The sequence below is a fragment of the Vicia villosa genome, linkage group LG1, assembly GCF_029867415.1.
Source record: "Vicia villosa cultivar HV-30 ecotype Madison, WI linkage group LG1, Vvil1.0, whole genome shotgun sequence".
Classification (NCBI taxonomy): Eukaryota; Viridiplantae; Streptophyta; class Magnoliopsida; order Fabales; family Fabaceae; genus Vicia; species Vicia villosa.
Window position 1 is genome coordinate 92,389,203 of NC_081180.1, and position 18,482 is coordinate 92,407,684.

The 18,482-nt window shown below is 34.7% G+C and overlaps 1 pseudogene; it reads left to right on the forward strand.

The window, feature by feature from the left end:
* Positions 1 to 946: 946 nt before the first annotated feature.
* The window catches only part of LOC131649268 (homeobox-leucine zipper protein ANTHOCYANINLESS 2-like), a 59,805-nt pseudogene continuing 42,269 nt past the window's right edge, over positions 947 to 18,482 (forward strand).

The window sequence follows — 18,482 nt, forward strand, 5'->3', positions numbered from 1 at the left end:
AACTAATAAATATTAACTAATAACTAATAATTATTAACTAATAATATTAATATTATATAATAATGAAAGTAGTAATTTAACAAAGAGTAATAATGAAACGTAAACAGTAGCTATTATATACTTGTTAAGGGGACCAAAAGTCATAAAACCAACCATGGCGCAGTGGTAAGGTGATTTAGTTGGATCTTAAGGTACATGGGTTTAACACCCCATGGGACCACTTTTTTAAACTTTGAGATTTAACATTTTAAGAAATAAATAATATAATATTAATAAAAATGCCACATGAAATTAAATTAAATAAAAAAAATAATAATAATGCCACATAAGCCAGCCACGCAATTAAAATAATAATAATAAATTAAAAAAAAGTTGCCACGTCAGATTTTTTTGATGATGTGGCTGGCTAAAGGTCCAAGTTGAAACTTTTAAAATTTGTTAAGGTAATAATTGCAACTTTTTTTTTCGCAGGGGGGTTTTTCAAATACACCCCATATGGCAGGGGTGAAAATAGGTATTAACCCTACTTAGTATTATATAATATTGAGGAGGGTTATATTTACTCCAAGAGTAAGTGTTCAACACTTACTCCAAATCATAACCATTGATTATCATTAATCCAACGGCTTTAATTAAAGTTTTATATAGAAAAATATTTCTAAAAATAATTAGATTAAATGATCAATTAAAACCGTTAGATTAATAAAAATCAATGGTTAAGATTTGGAGTAAGTGTTAAACAATTACTCTTGGAGTAAATATATCCCTCCTCATATATATTATGTTTCTTAAGTTCAATGCAAAATTCTTCTACCTTATTCTCAATGGTAGGCTTTTATATTATTCTATAGTTTATTTGACACTGGATTTGATTTGTGCATCTTCGGTTGTTTTTTTAATTGTTCTTTAATGTTGCTAATGAGACAGTTTTCTACAGCAAAGAAACATGGAGGGTCAGGGAGAGAACGATCTTATGGGTGATGGTTTAGATACTAGTATGATTGAATATGAAGGAGAGAGGAAGAAGAGATATCACAAACCCACTCCTAATCAAATTCGAGAGTTTGAAAGGTATGGTTTGCTTTAATAAAAAATACAATTCCTTTTTATGTTTGAACTTTAAACTAATGTGGTTCTATGTGATTGATCTATTTTGTTGTTCTTTTTATTGGGTTTTTAGTTTCTTCAGAGAGTGTCCTCATCCCAATGAAAACCAAATGTTAGATTTTAGTAGGAGGTTTGATTTGAAAAATAAACAAGTTAAATTTTGGTTTCAAAATCGTCGAACTCAAATGAAGGTGACTTTCAAACACCGCTGTTTTTTTAGTTTATTACCGAAAATCTTAAAATGCGATCCAAATTGTGACATTAAAGTTTTGTTGAACACTTTAATTTTTGATTTTCTTCACCCACCTCCTAACCTTCTTGCCAACCCCTGGTGAATTTACCACAATACCCTTTGTTTCGGAAGTTCATTTCCGAAACTGTACTTATTTTCTTAAAAAAGGTGTTTTCGGAAATGTATCTCCGAAAATGTGTGTTTTTTAATATAAAATATTGATTTCGGAGATGCATCTCCGAAATAAAGTTACATTTTCAGAAAATGTGGTGTTTCGGAAGTTCATTTCCGAACGCACCCCCCTTGGAGAATTCGGAAATGAACCTCCGAAAATATGTCTGGACAGAATAAAATGAAAAACAACAACAATTCGCTTTATTTAATCGGGTGAATATTACAACGATAATATTACATAAAATTAAAGTTACATATTGTTGAACACGGGTAGGTGGGGATGAGAGAGTGGTGGGGAGAAAAAAAGGCTTCCAAATTTCAAAAGGTGTACTACTGTAAGTAACAAATGACGGAGGAGGTGTAACCGGGGCCGGAACATATGACGGAGGAGGTGAATGTCCGGAGGAAGAAGAACCGGAGGTACGTCCACCGCGAGACAAATGAGCCAATCAATGTAAGCTATAATTTATCATTATCATCAGGGGACGTCATTACAAAAAATTGGGAAAAAAATCTTATTATTTTTAATCTTGATTTTTTAGAAATGACGTCCCCAGATAATAATGATAAACTATAGCTTACAATGATTGGCTCCTTTGTCTCGCGGTGGACGTACCTCCGGTTCTTCTTCCTCCGAACATCCACCTTCTCCGTCATATGTTCCGACCCCGGTTACACCTCCTCCGTCATTTGTTACTTACAGTAGTACGTATTTTTATTAACATGATAAATCCAATACAAAAACATTGTGCGATACAATCCGAAATTCGAACAAAACAAAACAAAACACGTCAAACAAAACAAAAACATGTTATTCTGCCCGACGAGCGTTACAAAATACACATCAAACAAAATAAAAACATGTTATTCTTCTCGACGAGCGAACTCCTCCGAATGAAGATAATTATACCAATCTTCATCCCACTCAGTATCAGAACCATCAGCGTTGATCACGCCTGAAGGCTGAGCCTGCGCGTCCGAGCCATGGACTCCCAGGGGACGAGAAGCAGAACCAGTCAAAAGCTTCTTCTTCTCCTTCACCTCCTTCACCTCCTTCACCTCTTTCACCTCCTTCTTTGAAGAACCCTTTCTTCCCTTAGCGCCCTCTTTAGAAGACGCAGTCCTGCGTGCTTGTTGGTTGTCTGACATGTTCCTGTAAATAGTTGAAATCGATTAATATGCGAGACAAAATAAAAAACAAAAAAATTTGAACTTCTGATACAATTCGGAAGTTCATTTCCGAAAACTGGGAGAGAGGTGTTTTCGGAAATGAACTTCCGAAACACCCCTGCGATGCACTTTTCTGCAACTTCCATGGCAGACCCCTAAACCAAACTTCAAACCAAATCAAAATGCTTCTAAACAACCTAAATACTACTAACAACCTAACCATATATCATTTATGCAATTAAAACCCTAAATAACATGCATTTCAATAATATATCTAAAAATTTCAAAACTTACAAAGTGTTAGGATTGAGGGCTTTTGAATGTTGTTTAGCAGTGTGATTGGAGCCTTGATGCAGCTTTGGAATTCTGTTTGCACAAATTTTCGCCTTTGCCACTTTTTGTTTTGATTTAGGGTAAATGATTGGGGGAGGGGGAGTGTTTTGATAAATATGCAGAAATCGCAGTATTTCGGAAGTTCACTTCCGAAATAATGTTTTCGGAAATGAACTTCCGAAATAAGTCAATTTTTTCAAAAAAGAAACGCTTTCGGAAATGAACTTCCGAAGCAGGGGTATTTTGGTATTTTCGCTGGGGGTGACCCCCATAGGGAGGTGGCCAAAGAAATTTTCTAATTTTTTTATATTTATAATTTGATATAAAGATATTGTTACAATTAACTTTTTTTTATTTCTTTCTTGAAACAGATTCAATTAGAAAGACATGCGAACATGATGCTTAGGTTGGAAAATGACAAGTTAAGAGCAGAGAATAATAGGTTGAAAGGCGCAATGGTAAATCTGACATATAACAATAAGACTTGATCACGGAGAATGTTAGAGAAGCCATTCTGCAGCGCATTCTATACTAACAAGAATAAAAATAAAATTTAAAAAGTTCAAAGTCTGAATTCTAGCCACTATACTACTTAATAAAAAGAAGACTAATTTTGTCCAATTTTTCTTCTTCTAAAAAAATACCGTTGTCATTTTAAAGTTAAAAGGACACACCAATGACTTATGTAAAATTTTCTTATTTAAGAAATAATTATAAATATTATATTATTACAGTTATTTTTAATTGAAAAGTATACAAATATTTGACTTAAATGCAGTTCTGACCTCTCAAATTTTTTAATTATTTGATTATGGCTTCCATATTTTAATTGATTGATTTTAACCCCTTGCATTTATCACATTTTACATTTGATAGTCTCTGATGACATCTTGACTAAACTTTTCTTAAGTGCCATCTAAAAAATAAGTGAACACTAATGTGGAAAAAAAATTGCCAATGCAAAATGTTATGTTTTTGGTAATAATTGATTACTTAAAAAAATTAAAATAAATTAGTAATGGTTTTTATAATAATTGATAAAAAAAATTGTGGACTTGAATGGAAATATTAGACTTGAAAAGTATATATTAGACTTAATAATAAAAAAGTCTAAAAATAAAATATTGACTAAGATTTATTTGTTAAAGTTTGAGCGTCCACATGATCTTTGTCTTTCTTCCTCATTTTCCTTTGTGTTCCCCTTCCCCTCCCTCTCTCCTAGCTATCATCTTGTCAATTGTTTTCTTTCCTATAGAGATTTTTTTAATGTGTCCAAAAGATTATAAAAAAACTACTTTGATATATATATTTGAGAAGAGTCCCTGTTGACTCATTGGTCCGATTGTAATCTAGTAACTCAAGAGCATGATTGGGTCGTTGACCAATCCAGGTTTGAAAATATTACATCTAAGGACTTGTTTCAAAATAAAATACAAAACAAAAATTAAAAAACGCGTCAATTTATAGGAATAAAAAAATTAAAAAAACACGTCAACTATAGAAATAAAAAACTATTTAAATCTAAATATTTTCATTCATCTATTAGCACTTTGCAATTTTAGAGAATATTTTAAAATATTAACTTTGCGTTGATCAAATCATACCAAGTGTTTGGACTTGAGTGACAAACGAGTCTCTGCAAAGGATGACATTCGAGGAATACCGAGTTAGATTCCTGGCAGAAACAACGCTTGGCCAGTGCACGTGTCTCCCTATCACGGGCTGAATTAGGCAATCTGTTATATAGGTCGGAACTGGTGCAAAAGCAAAAAAAATAAATCATACCAATTTTAAATTTAAATAAGATTTACTTTTCTTCAAACAATTAAAAAAAGTTGTTACTAATTTTAAGTTGTTATATAGGTCAGAACTGGTGCAAAAGCAAAAAAAATAAATCATACCAATTTTAAATTTAAATAAGATTTACTTTTCTTCAAACAATTAAAAAAAGTTGTTACTAATTTTAAGTTTAAATAAGATTTACTTTTCTTCAAACAATTTTTTTTAAGCAAGATATCATTAATGGAAGAAGGAAAGTGATAGAATATGAAGTTATTTTTAGACTATTAAGTTAAAAGGGAAATTTATCATAGTTGGGCCTTTATTTCAATTATTAATTAGATGGGCTTTTTAGCCATTAGGTCTTTATGTTACTACCCACTAGTACTATTATATATGTACTCTCATTGAGAGATGGAAGGAATAATCAAAGAAATCAAAGTTATTTTTATCTCTATTTCCTTAGTTTATTTTAATGTCTTTCTCTTTTTATTGTTGAAACCCTAATCTTATTGTCTTGGTAGGAATTTCTTCCTATCAATTGGTGCTTTCATTTTCGATCTCATTTCCGCTTAAATTCATGACAATATTATTGTTTAATGGAGAAGAAGATGTCTATTGGTGGATTCTTTGTGTTGAGAAATTTTTCAAGGAGCATGAAACACCGGAGTCATTGAAGGTTTTGAAAGTTATTGGAGCATTAAGAGGTTCTGCTTTCACATGGTGGATATGGTGGTGTCGTGTTCATCGTAGATATAATTGGGATATATTTACAACAGCACTATTATGGCGTTTCAAGCCCGAATGGAGGCCCATTTTACCGTTGGATGATGAAGAAGAGGAACCACCATATGAATCAACGAATTCCTTTTATTCAACCAATGATTCTGTCGAGCAGAATGAAGAAGAAATGGTTCAAGAATCGTCATTCTTGAAAGGGAAAAGTTGTGAATCACCAGATCTGTTCAGAAAACAAATGCAGCAACCCAATCTAAATGATGGCGAAACAGAGCTACCGCATAAACAACCCATTTCCTTTGAAGCAACACGCCAGGAACTTCAGCTCTTGCATTCGGAAGATTCCATTTCAACAATTCCAGTATACCAAACTTCCGTTCTTGAGACACTTTTGGAGCACCCTTTACCATCAATGGTAGAAGTGGAGGTTGTACCACTTGAAATTGCGGGCTCCATTCATGAACAACGTAGAGGCGTCATTGTTGCGAGGAAAGACAACAAGGTCAACAATCATGCTCCGAGTCCTCTGTATCCAAAACCACCATATTTGGGTTTTATGGAGATTCTACCAAAACCCCCAGATCCCAGTTCAAGAAAGAAAATCTCTCGTTCCGACAAGTTAGGTCGAATCGCCAATTTGACTCAAAACTGCAATTACCCGACACCCACTATGAAGCAGTCACATATTCAGTTGCCTTCTCCATTAGCACCTCTGACCACGGCTAAAATCATTGAAATGATTCCTCCAATCAAGCCTCATTTCAAGGATAAATATTTTTACAGTAGTGAGGATTTCATGATTCCTCCAAAGCCACCAGATCTTAACTTCGACATCAACAATTCTGTTGCTTCTCCACAACCTCTTTTCAAGGTAAACAATTTTGGCAATTCTCAACAACCTTCACTTAGCATCTCAGTTATATATCAATTGCTTACCATCCTTAATTATGAAATCTCATTTGATCCTGAAATGTTGACAAAATTATGGAAAGAATCAACTAGAGATAAATTCATTGTTGCTCATGTAATTTTTCCTGTGCTGATTGCTTGTCTTATTAAAACATTAATACATAGTGTTGTTGTTGGGCTTTTGTGTTGTGGAACAAGTGAATCAAAAAACATTGTATTCTCTTATGCTTCCCACCACCTATTTGCTAAAATGCCTGTACATATATCTCAAAAACTTGTGAGGTCTGCTAGTGAGTTAGCTATGAAAAAGAAAGTTCCACGTCCTCCGGTGAAACCAACAAGTTATATCACACCTGAAGTAGAATTAGTTCCTGTTGCAGATTCGCCTTCTTCGTTCTCACCTTCACCATACATTATTAACCACAAACGGTGTGGGCTGCGTTTCTTCAAAAGTTTGTCTGAGGCTAGTGAGCTTTCCAAACAGAATAGTGAAACAATTGATGTTAAGAGCTTTGATACTGTGACTGGAATTTCTGCTGTTGATCTTAATTATGTCTACGTGAAAAAAAATGCATTAGAGTTATCTTTTGAAGAGTTAAAGTTGTTAGTCTTTCATAATAATATAAATTCTATTGGTGAGGATATTAATGTTGAATTGTTTCAACGTGAATATAAGTTATATGTGTTAATTTGTCATGTGAGAAAAACAAATGGACAATACTGGAATTCTAGGTGTGAGTTTCTTTGGCATATCTACCTTAGAGATTATGCTATGTTAGAAAAGCATTTTACTGATACAAGACAGAAAGCAATTATTGGTTTCATTCAACCTCAGAGACTTGGACTTGTGGAAACTTTCTTGTCCTTTAAGATTGATTATTGGTTAAAGATGGACATAAGAACTTATTTTGCTTGGATTGAGTGCCTCTTCAACAAATTTCATGGATGGTCTTTTGCTTCCACTCTTTCAAGTGATTTACTACTTTTTGAAGAAGTTTTCAAATTAATGGATGAAAAGGGATCAAACAGTCTGCATCTTTCTAATAAAGCTAGCACCATTGTGTTTGATTTTAACAAATGTGCTTGCTGCATTTTTCAATGCCAAATGCTCCTTATCCTTCAAATTGAGAAGTTTCTCTGGGTGAAATGGAGCACTTGTAGGATTCTTGAATCCCTTGAGGTTACTTTAGGGGACTTTTTGGTTCTACAGTTATTTTGTACAACCTTGAGGACAAGGTTGTTTTTGAAGGTGTGAGTAATGATAGAATATGAAGTTATTTTTAGACTATTAAGTTAAAAGGGAAATTTATCATAGTTGGGCCTTTATTTCAATTATTAATTAGATGGGCTTTTTAGCCATTAGGTCTTTATGTTACTACCCACTAGTACTATTATATATGTACTCTCATTGAGAGATGGAAGGAATAATCAAAGAAATCAAAGTTATTTTTATCTCTATTTCCTTAGTTTATTTTAATGTCTTTCTCTTTTTATTGTTGAACCCTAAATTGATAGTTTTGGTAGGATAGCTTCCTATCAGAAAGATTACCGACCAAATTACAATTACGAGAGAAAAAATATAGCATCTTTACAAAACTCGTAAAAAGAGTAATTGGGATGAGTAATATTCCCGCAAAACGACCATTTCTAAACAAGCATCTTTATGTTTCAAATGATTAAAAAAAGTTGTTATAAGCATATCAAAATATTACAATTTAGATGCAAAAATATTTATATGTATATAAGACGAATTCTTCAGATTTAAATATTTTTTTAACATATAAAATAAACAAATATATTCTCATTATAAAAAAACTTAATTTTAACTAAATATTTTAGATTCGAATACAATTCTAAATACGCAAATATATTAAATCTTTTTACTTAAATATTTCTTTAAATAAGATTTACTTTTCTTCAAACAATTAAAAAAAAATTGTTATAAGCATATCAAAATATTACAATTTAGATACAAAATATTTATATGTATATAAGTATATAAGACGAATTCTTTAGATTTAAATATTTTTTTTAACATATAAAATAAACAAATATATTCTCATTATAAAAAAACTTAAGACAATTAAATTTTAATTAAATATTTTAGATTCGAATACAATTCTTTTTAAAATATCTTTAAAATAGTTATATTTTTTTTAAATAACAAGAACCTTGCATTCCAAAAAAGAAAAAGTACAGGCAAGAACAGGAAGCTAAACCTAAACCCTCTTTTTAAGAGTTACAAAATCTATTGATAGGCATACAGTATGGGAGGAGAAACGAGGAATGTCGGAATCGAGTCTCAAAGTAAAGGCTGAGAGGAGGACAATGCAACAGATGTCAGCTTGCCAGCGTAATGGTTGCATTCACAATAAATATGAGAGATTTAGAATTGCATATTTTTAATCTTGGCTTTACAATTCAATCAATTAATGCAGAGGTTCTAAGGCACAATGAGATAGTTTTGCATAGCTAGCAGAACAATAGAGGAATCGATTTTCAACCATATCTTTAACCAACCAAATTGACAAGCAATGTTAGTGGCCTAAGCCTTATTCACTCCAAAAGCTCAACCTAGAAAGAAAAATTACAATCCACCCGCCCAACAAAGGTATACACGAAATCTCCATTATTTTCTCTGAACAAACTACCATAAGATTAAAAATAAAGTAAAAAACCTTTTTGACATAAATAGCTATCATTACAAACGATTATTTTATTCTAAATTAATTTCTACAATTACAAATGATTAATGAAATTCATTGTTTTGCTTGTTTCAGAAAAAATTAACAAAACATAATAAAAATATTGAATCCAAGATGTAGATCTACTTCAAGAGCTTAGAATTGAATAAGAATATAGTTTCCCGGAACTACGACGAGGAGTTTATTGGCAACCGACGAAAGGTGATTGGATGGATTACTCTAATACATCTAACCAACCGTATTAGCTTAAGCTTAATGAGAAATGATTAAATAAGCTAACTGAACTAATGTATTAAGCTAATATCCCTCCTTAAGTTGGACTATGGATACTACAAAGTCCTAACTTGACTAGAATTGAGTTTAGAGCCGGAGAGTGCAAGGGTTTGGTAAACAAGTCTGCAAGTTGGGCAGGGGTGCACATATGAAGCAGATGAATGAGCTTAGATTGAATCTTTTTGCGAATCACATGACAGTCTAACTCTATGTGCTTGCCCCGCTCATAATAAGCTGGGTTGTAAGCCAAATAAATAGTTGAGTTGCTATCACAGTATATAGAATCAGGATGAGAGAAAGATATTGTGAAATCGTTGAACAAGTATTCCAGCCATTGAAATTCACAGGTCAAAGATGCCAAAGCCATGTATTCATTTTAGTAGAGGATCTAGAGATTGTGTTTTGTTTCTTTGATTTCCAACAAAGAAGAGAGTAACCAAGGATAACACAAATGCCATTGATGGATGTCCTAGTATTAGGGTATCGTACCCAGTCAAAATCTGCAAATCCATAGAGCTTTAAAGCACTGAAAAAGGAAAACCATATACCTTTAGTTGAGAAAAGCTTGAGATACCTTAGAACCTTGGTGGCTGCTTGGTAATGTGGAAGTAAGGGATGAGAGACATATTGGCTCAACTGTTGCACAACATATGAAATGTTAGGTCTAATGTTGGTTAAGTAGAACAACTTTCCAATTAGCTTTCTATAGGAAGAAGGATCCTGCAATTCCTATCCATCTGTAGTGGACAATTTCAATGTGGGATCAAAAGGAATATAAGAAGGTTTGCTAGCAAGGAAACCTATTTATTCCAACAACTCAAGATTGTATTTCCTTTGATTCAAAAAAATGCCTTTGCTAGACCTGGTGATTTCAAAGCCTAAGATTAACCTCAATTGACCAAGGTCCTTAATTTTGAATTTCTGGTCAAGAACACCTTTAACAAACTTATTTTTTTAATGGAATTCCCATCTAAAACTATGTCATCTACATAGACAAGCATTGAAGCAAAACTATCCTTATTTGTCTTGGTATATAGGGAATTATCATCTTATAGTATCCCAAAGAAATTAAAAAAGAGGAAAGTTTGGAGTACCATTGCCTACTTATCTGCTTTAAACTATAGATAGACTTTTGAAGTATGCATACCTGGGAAGAGTTTTATGTTTAAAGGTTAGAGGGAGGTTGGAGTTTCTCCCTCTATGATTCTTTTCCTAACAAACTTGTTTACGACTTCTTCTAATTCTCCATAATTTTGTACTATAGACCTAAAAATATTTAAATCGTGTAACTTGCAATATAATTTAATCTTCAACTTTTATCTCTAATTTAGAAATGTTTCTTATTTTGTTAAACTTACATTTAATTAGAAATGTTTCTTCTCAAACACAAGTCATACACTTACAATAATCGTTTTCAACTAGTCTAAAACTTTTCACTTAATTCCTTCCATGACTCTATATATATATATATATATATATATATATATATATATATATAACTTGTTTTTAAGCATGTTCATTAAGTTCATTAGAAACTATTCCGGTAGAACACTTTTGATTACCTCCCGGAAGAAGATTTCGGTGAGGTCACACAGGAGTTTGTAGTGAATTGCTTTAGGGATTTGAGCAGCACCGTTGATGCGAGCTCAAGAAAATATGTGTCTTGCTTATCCCTCGATTGGGAGCCCTATTTATAGATGTTGGAGCCATAATTGCTCTTATTGATGGAGGAACCTTGGATTCCCTCCATAATGAGCAAACTGTCGTTACTCCCGCCGTTTTGTTTTAAAGAGTCATAACCCCCATAACGGCGGGGCCTTCTGGTTTGCGCTCGACGGTTATGACTTGCTTGGATGGGATACATAAGGTCCATTCGTAACACCTTATGTGCCGACTTGCAGGTTCCGTCTACAGTTGGACGGGAAGTCCGCATCCGAGTTGAGTGTTCATTTCGGCCATGTGTTTTTGCCGAGTTGGGCCAATAGTCCCCTTGGGACAGCTCTGTTTTTATTCATTAGGTGCCGACTTGCTAGGCCGGCCCAAACTCCTCAAATATGTACAAGCTCCCAATATAGAGTTCCATAGGGACGAATAGTTTGGTTCCCCAAAGGCTGGTCTTGGGCCGCTCTGGAAAATCAGAGAATCCTCCTTACTCAAGAGTCGAAATTGAGCTGGTGTGCGTTTGTGGGTTTTCAAGACTAGTGAAGGGTTTGTCTTTTTGACATGTGTTTAGTAATGATGGTTTTTTATTAGGAAATGTGCTTCAGCTTCATACCTTTATTAACTTCTTTAAACCTTGGTTTAGGGATTCCAAATGTTTTAGACTCTTCCCTCTTCCTCACCAACCATCATAGTTGGTCCTCAGGCGAAGTCTTTCTGAGAAACGAACCTTTTTCCTCCTTCATCGTTCATTCTCCAGGTAAATTCTTATCACCTTTTTACTTGTTTTTCTTATTTGTCATGAAATATCCCTTCTCTAGAAGAACGTACTTTGGTGGTGGTGGGGGGGAATGTTTCCGTACCCTTAACCTGTCTTTGTGAGAGATGGATCTTTTCCTGAAGATCATGCGTGGACTTTGTGTAGGGAGCGGGCGAATAAATTTTTCCTTTTAGATCTCTTGTAGTTGCATGTAGGAATCTCTCGTAGGTTTTTCAGCGATTCAGACCTATGATCTTAATCATCAGGTTTAAAGAGGCGTGTGTCATACCCCAAAATTTGCCCACACTTTTCAAAAATTCGAAACTATTTCAAAAAATTGAGTTTTATAAAATTCTTGGGTTCATTTACATTGACATCCTGAATTTTATAAATATTCGATTTAAAGTCTATTTTAAAATATAATAGTTTATTATTAAATTATTTATATTTTAATAAATAGCAAAACGATGGCCGATGCTTCATACACTTTCAATTAGTGTTTTATGTCGAACAGTTAACATAGCCCAGTTGGTAAGAATTTGAGAGTAAGGCTTGCGAGTACATAATCTCGGGTTCGAACCCCATTTTTTTTTTTTTTACTTTCATTTACTTCTTATTAAAAAAAATCACAAAAATAAAATTTTTTTTTATTTATTAATTTTCGTTTTTTAACTTTAAGCATTTTTAGAAATTATAAATTTTTATTTTATGCATTTTTTATCACAAAAATATCAAAAAAAACACCTGCACGACAAAATTTCTTTTCTTTCCAAAACAACACCTTGACAAGATCATTTTCTTTCCAAAACAATAATTCATTAAAATAGAAACCTTAATTATTGACTTGATTACCAATTTAATGTCATTAAATCTATGTTTCAAAATGAATCCATATTGGCGTACATATTGCTAACAAGAGGGACAGACAGGGGAGAAAGAAAAAGACCATCGACACTGTAAAAAAAAGGCTCTTTGTCACGGTTATGCACTTCCCAGAATCAATATCACATAAACCTTTCACAACACAAACTTACAGCAGAATAAAACCTTAAACCACATTTCACAAATCTCCATTAAACCTCAGCCTCTCATTCTAACAAGTTCCATTACAAATCATAAATTATGACATAATATAAAAAACTAACGTTGGTGTAACAGTGTTGTTTTTTTTTTCAGTGAATCTCCATTCTCGACGAAACAATCTCCCATGCACACGGATCCGTTCAGCCACCGTGACAGGATCGCATACCGCTTCGACAAAATCCAAATCGCATCACGCACCCTCTTCTGGCCGCCGCAGCACCACACAGAATCCGCACGGCCATTGCTCTCTGCCGCGTGCATCATCATCGTCTCCCTCTACGCGTGATCGTTTTCCGCCGGTAAGCTTTCTCTTCCAAACGAAGGTTGTAGATCCTTAGTTGTCATGCTTGTTCTATTAATTATCAGTTTGGTTTAATGGATGAAAAGTTTTTGTTTGGTGATGGAGAGATTTTGTTGATTTCAAAAAAGATGGTACAAGAAACTTTGTTACTGTTCACCGTCATCTATGAGGGAAAGGACGACGTATTTGGATAATTTAATCTTTAAGAGTGTGTGTTGTTGATAATATGTGAGTGAGAAGCTTTTGAGAGATAAAGTATCTTATGTTGTTAATATTTGTGTGGATCTCATTAGTCCTCTTTCAATTCTTTTTTTTTTGTATATATAAAAATAAGAGAAATTAGTGTTTTAAAAAAACAACTAACATTCTCACGTGGCTGCATTTATAAGTTTTCTACTCCAACTTATTTTATGCATGAGTAATACTATTATAAAGATAAAACAAAAAAAAAACAATAAAACTTAAAAATAAAAAAAAAAATATTTGCTTAATTATTTTTTTTTTCGTTTATATATTAAAAATGCTAAAACAATATTTGTTGATTTTAATTTTCCTTTTTTTTTTAAAAAATTTAGTGAATATTTTAGTTAATAGCTAACCCTCTTTTAAGAACTTAATTAATTAATATGAGATTTCTTTATTATTTTATTTATATCTGTATTAACATTTCATTTTGATGTGAGGTACCATCATCGAGCCCTTGAACAATTTCGTGGACACTTGCAAACTACATAATTTTGTACATTTAATCGTGTTATTTCCATTTTAATTTTCATTTAAGTTTGTAATATTATTTTTCATCCCCACTCGGAAAATTGTAATCCCCACCCCGAAGCCATGTAATAGCGTAGGTTTTATTTTCTCGCTTTTATTTTTTGTATATATTTAACTGCTAGTAATTAGGATTGTATGAAAAGACTAAATAATTGAACGTTAGCTCACCTAATTCAATATAACATAACTGAATTCAACTCACGTGATTGATGCACTCACTCACCCTTAGGGTACGCCCCTCTTTGGTTGCCTTCGATTATAAGGTCGTGTCCCTCGAAATGTAGAGGTACCCATTAGCAAAGGTCCCTCGATATAAAATCGTCACTAAGTCCCTCGATGACCCTCGATTGTTGCCTACGAAAAAGTGACGATCGTCCCTTCGAAATTGCTAAGGGTACCTCTATCATGTTGCCTTCAACGACCTCGATGACCCTTCGATGACCCGTACGTCCAATATAAAAAAGGATTTCCTACTTCTATATAGTATGGATAATCCTAGGAACTTTAAAAAGCATAGAAAAAGACCAACTATTAGGGTAGTGCTCTTAGATTGCTTGCTCAAATACAAAAACTCTTTTCACTACTCTTTCAAAAAACTAAGGCTACGCATTTACGCTAAAGTCCTTATGCCCCTTTTCCACTCAAAACAAACAAACATGAGCTAAGCAAATTAAGAGCCCGTAGATAACTACGGATGAAAAGGGTGCTTGCACCTTCCCTTTTCATAACTTACCCCCCGAGCCCGTTTTCTTTAAAAAGGTCTTTTTCTGTACTTTTTACCTTTCCTAAAATTGGACAAAATAAAAGTCGGTGGCGACTCATGCTCACCGCAACATTGTTGCTTATAAAAAATAAAAGTCAGTTCACCGAGTTACAGAACTGGCGACTCTGCTGGGGACTCTTTAAGAGGGGTTTACCTTAGGGCTTAGTTCATTATAAATGTTTTTAATTGTTTGTTTGTATGCTTTATTTTTAAGGGAATTGCTTGGGTTTGTTATTGTGTGAAAGGTCCTACACCCGGATCTAGTGTACCTTAAGTATGTGGCATGAGACCAGGGAAACTGTACGACATGTATCGTTATGGTTGAACTGGTGGCCACCGTTAGTGCGACGCTTTGGTTTGTCCTGATGGCCCTTGAATATGATCGAGGAGACATTTGGCTACCGCGTGGTGTCACAAGCACTAATTCGCCCTTAGAACCTTAGTTGAACTTGACTTTGGCCTATAGGAAGTAGCGAGATAGCTGGCTTTGGATTCCTGACTGAAGCCGGTTGATACTCGATGCTACACTCATTGAGATTGGACTCAAGGGATGCTTTTGGCTGGCCGATTGAGTGCTATGTTGAGACAATGCCCACGAGAAAGATCAAGGATATGAGCACCCTAGAACCCGATCTTTATCTAGGACAGGTTGAACCAACTAAACTTCAGTGGGGAGGGTACTTACCTTTGAACTTCATGCAAGCCTTTAAACCTAAGGCTACTTGTGTGACTTGTTTGTATTCATCATCTAACTGTTTGGTTTCCTTGCAGGATTTGTTTATACACTAACCGTTTGGATTTGTTTATACCCTAACCGTTTGGTTTCCTTGCAGGATTTTTGTGTACGCTAACAACTTGAACTCTTTACCTAACTAACCTTTTTCAAGGATCTCAAGTATTTAGGGCGCGCAATTCCAGGTGCCATCCTCGAGAGCCAAATTCCTATCAAGGGGCAAGAGGATTTATTTTCCTCTGGCCATGCATCCTCAAACTCAAAGGTACAGTTCCTATCAAGGGGCAAGAGGATTCACTTCCCTTTAGCCATATACCTTCAAATTCAGAAGTACAGGTATCCCGAATCAGAGGCTATGACCCACTGGATATGGTGAGCTTGATTCTTATAGAAGGACATTCAAAGATGAAAAGTCAAAGTTCTTCAGAAAAAGCTGCAACCAAATTCATTCTTAATGTTGCAGACATTGCATATGCATTTGCATACATATCATTGCATAACAGGTTTCCAGACAACGGGCTTCTCATTTTCTGCCTCAAATCCCTAAAGCTTGATACTTACAACTCCTTTGTGGCATCGTCAGAATCTTCTTCTTAGAAGTAATCTGTAGTTCAGATACGAACGCTTGGTTTGGTTTCCTCTCTGGGGAACTTGGTCAGTCGATCGATAATTGCCAACCAGTCCGAGATAAGGTATAACACCTGATTGATGCAAAGGCTATCATATTCACACCTGCAGGCCAGATTTGAAGTTCTCCTTCGACTCAATGGACCTTCTGAAGCAATAAGTCCATACGGAGAAAATCTCCTCAATGTTGGCAATTCGTAATTTCTCATGCATTTTCATGCGTAATCTTTCTTGTTCTTGTTCAATACTGTCTATATGCAATACTTGTTTGTTTTTGAACTATAATAACAATGCATTGGATATGTTTGTCTTGAAAAAATTCATTCGCTCTCGCTCTAATATGTTTTTATTTGCTTGTGATACCAAACTCTCAGTGATAAAGCATGATGACTCCGAAGGGAGAATGACGAACACATAATACAAATAATCTCAAATGGTGTGCTTTCGAGTAAAACCCTGTTGATGATGTACAGGCATTGTTTCAAATTCCCAAACACTGGAGATATAAGGAAGTTAATCCCTTGTCAACCCATTTGAGCCTTGAAGTAGGAGTTTCTTTTCTATACGAAAAAACCTCACATTTAACCCAGGGGCAGGGTAGTATTCAGTTAATTTGATTGAGCATTCAAAATTCATCAGGAACACGAATCTAAGGATACAATAATGGCTATCTTTCAAAAAGGTTGAGGAAAAGTCGAGACCGCAATGGTCATCTCTCGCAACAGGAGGTCAAAATATGACAATGCAACAACGACTATCCCTCGTCGACCAAGAAATGAGGCAGTTACAATCTTTCCAACAAATTGAAGACGTGTCAGGATCATACGACTTGTTCAAAAAAGAACGAATAAAAAAAAAAAAAAAAAGAGAAAAGAAAGCCCGCTAAGTCAATAAATTGAAAACATATGACTTAGGCAAAAGTTAGGGCATCCCGCTGGACTTCAAACCCAAAATTCAAAAGAATTTGTCCAGGCAAAAGTTAGGGAAATGTTAAAAAAAAAAGAAAAGAAAAATCCTCAACAAAATGGGCAAAGTCGTGTGACTATAAATTCAAAGAACAAGTCGTGTGATCAAACATAAAATACGAAAGGTAAAATGACTGCCATGTCCAAAGACCTCATTGAGTCCTCAATCATCTCAAACTCCTCTTGAAGGATGAATGCTCGCATCGAATTAACTGAACTTAGGTTGGAGAACATTACGAAGGGGGTGGGCACCAATAAATTTTTGAGCCTAAAAATCCTTTCTTCTAAAACCGTAACCTGGCCACGTTACAACCCTCAAAAGTCCTGATTGAAGCAGGGTTAATTCGAAAGCATACTATAACGAGAAAACGGTAAACCGACTCCTAGGAGTTTTGCTAAAACATTTGAGTTGGTATCACGCCACTTTTCACAAAAATCGATGTTTTGACATCCTTTCAAAAAAAAATATTTCAAGACAAACATGAACTTTGCATTAGATTTATATTTCTCATACTAAACATTCTTTGCATATGAACAAGTACTTGACACCAGGAAAACTTCCATCACGAACTGTAAATGAAAATTTTAATCCTTTCAAAGGACAAGTTGTCTTCGGAACTCCGTTGAGTTCGAGCATGAACATCTCAAATTATAATCACCCTCAGGGTCACAAAAACGGTTGAAATACCCCATGGACTAAGCGTTCAGATATTCGGGGCAATCAAGCCAAGATTCAAAGGATCTCTCAAAACTGCTGAAATTACCAGGAGCCTTCACCCAAGCACAACTAGAATTACCTCCAACCCTGATCAACCAGAGGCATGATTCCTAAGTTCATGATACAGGGGCATGTTGCTTATGATAGCACGAATATCAGAAAGTCCCCCGACAGATAAAGCTGCAGAGACGTCTCGTACGCCCGACTCAGTCAGTCAAAAGCTTGTATATACAAGGGGCATGACATATCTCATTCATCAGGGGCAATCAAGTCAAGATTCCGAGAATCTCTCAAAGATGCAAAAAACAATCAGGGGCATGTATCCAAGTAAATCTTAGTCTATTTCCAATCAACATGGGGCATTGTCCTGGGCCAATGATTACGAGGGGCATGACGCCCATAGTGCACATCTCATAAAGTCCTCGCGAGGCGAATCTTTCCGAAGTCCCTACTAACTGGGGCAAATCTATGCAAGTCCAGTTTGACAGCTTGATCAATACTCAGTAGGGTGTCCTAAATCGAATGGTAGTTACTACAATACTGGGGGCAATTTTCAAGACACCCATGTCTCCCCACAGAGCCGGGTTCACAAGATCATATCCCCACGGAGTAATCCTCAAAGAAGATATCTTTGAACATACTCGTCCCGACAAAGACATGGCTCCCCACTAGAGTTTAC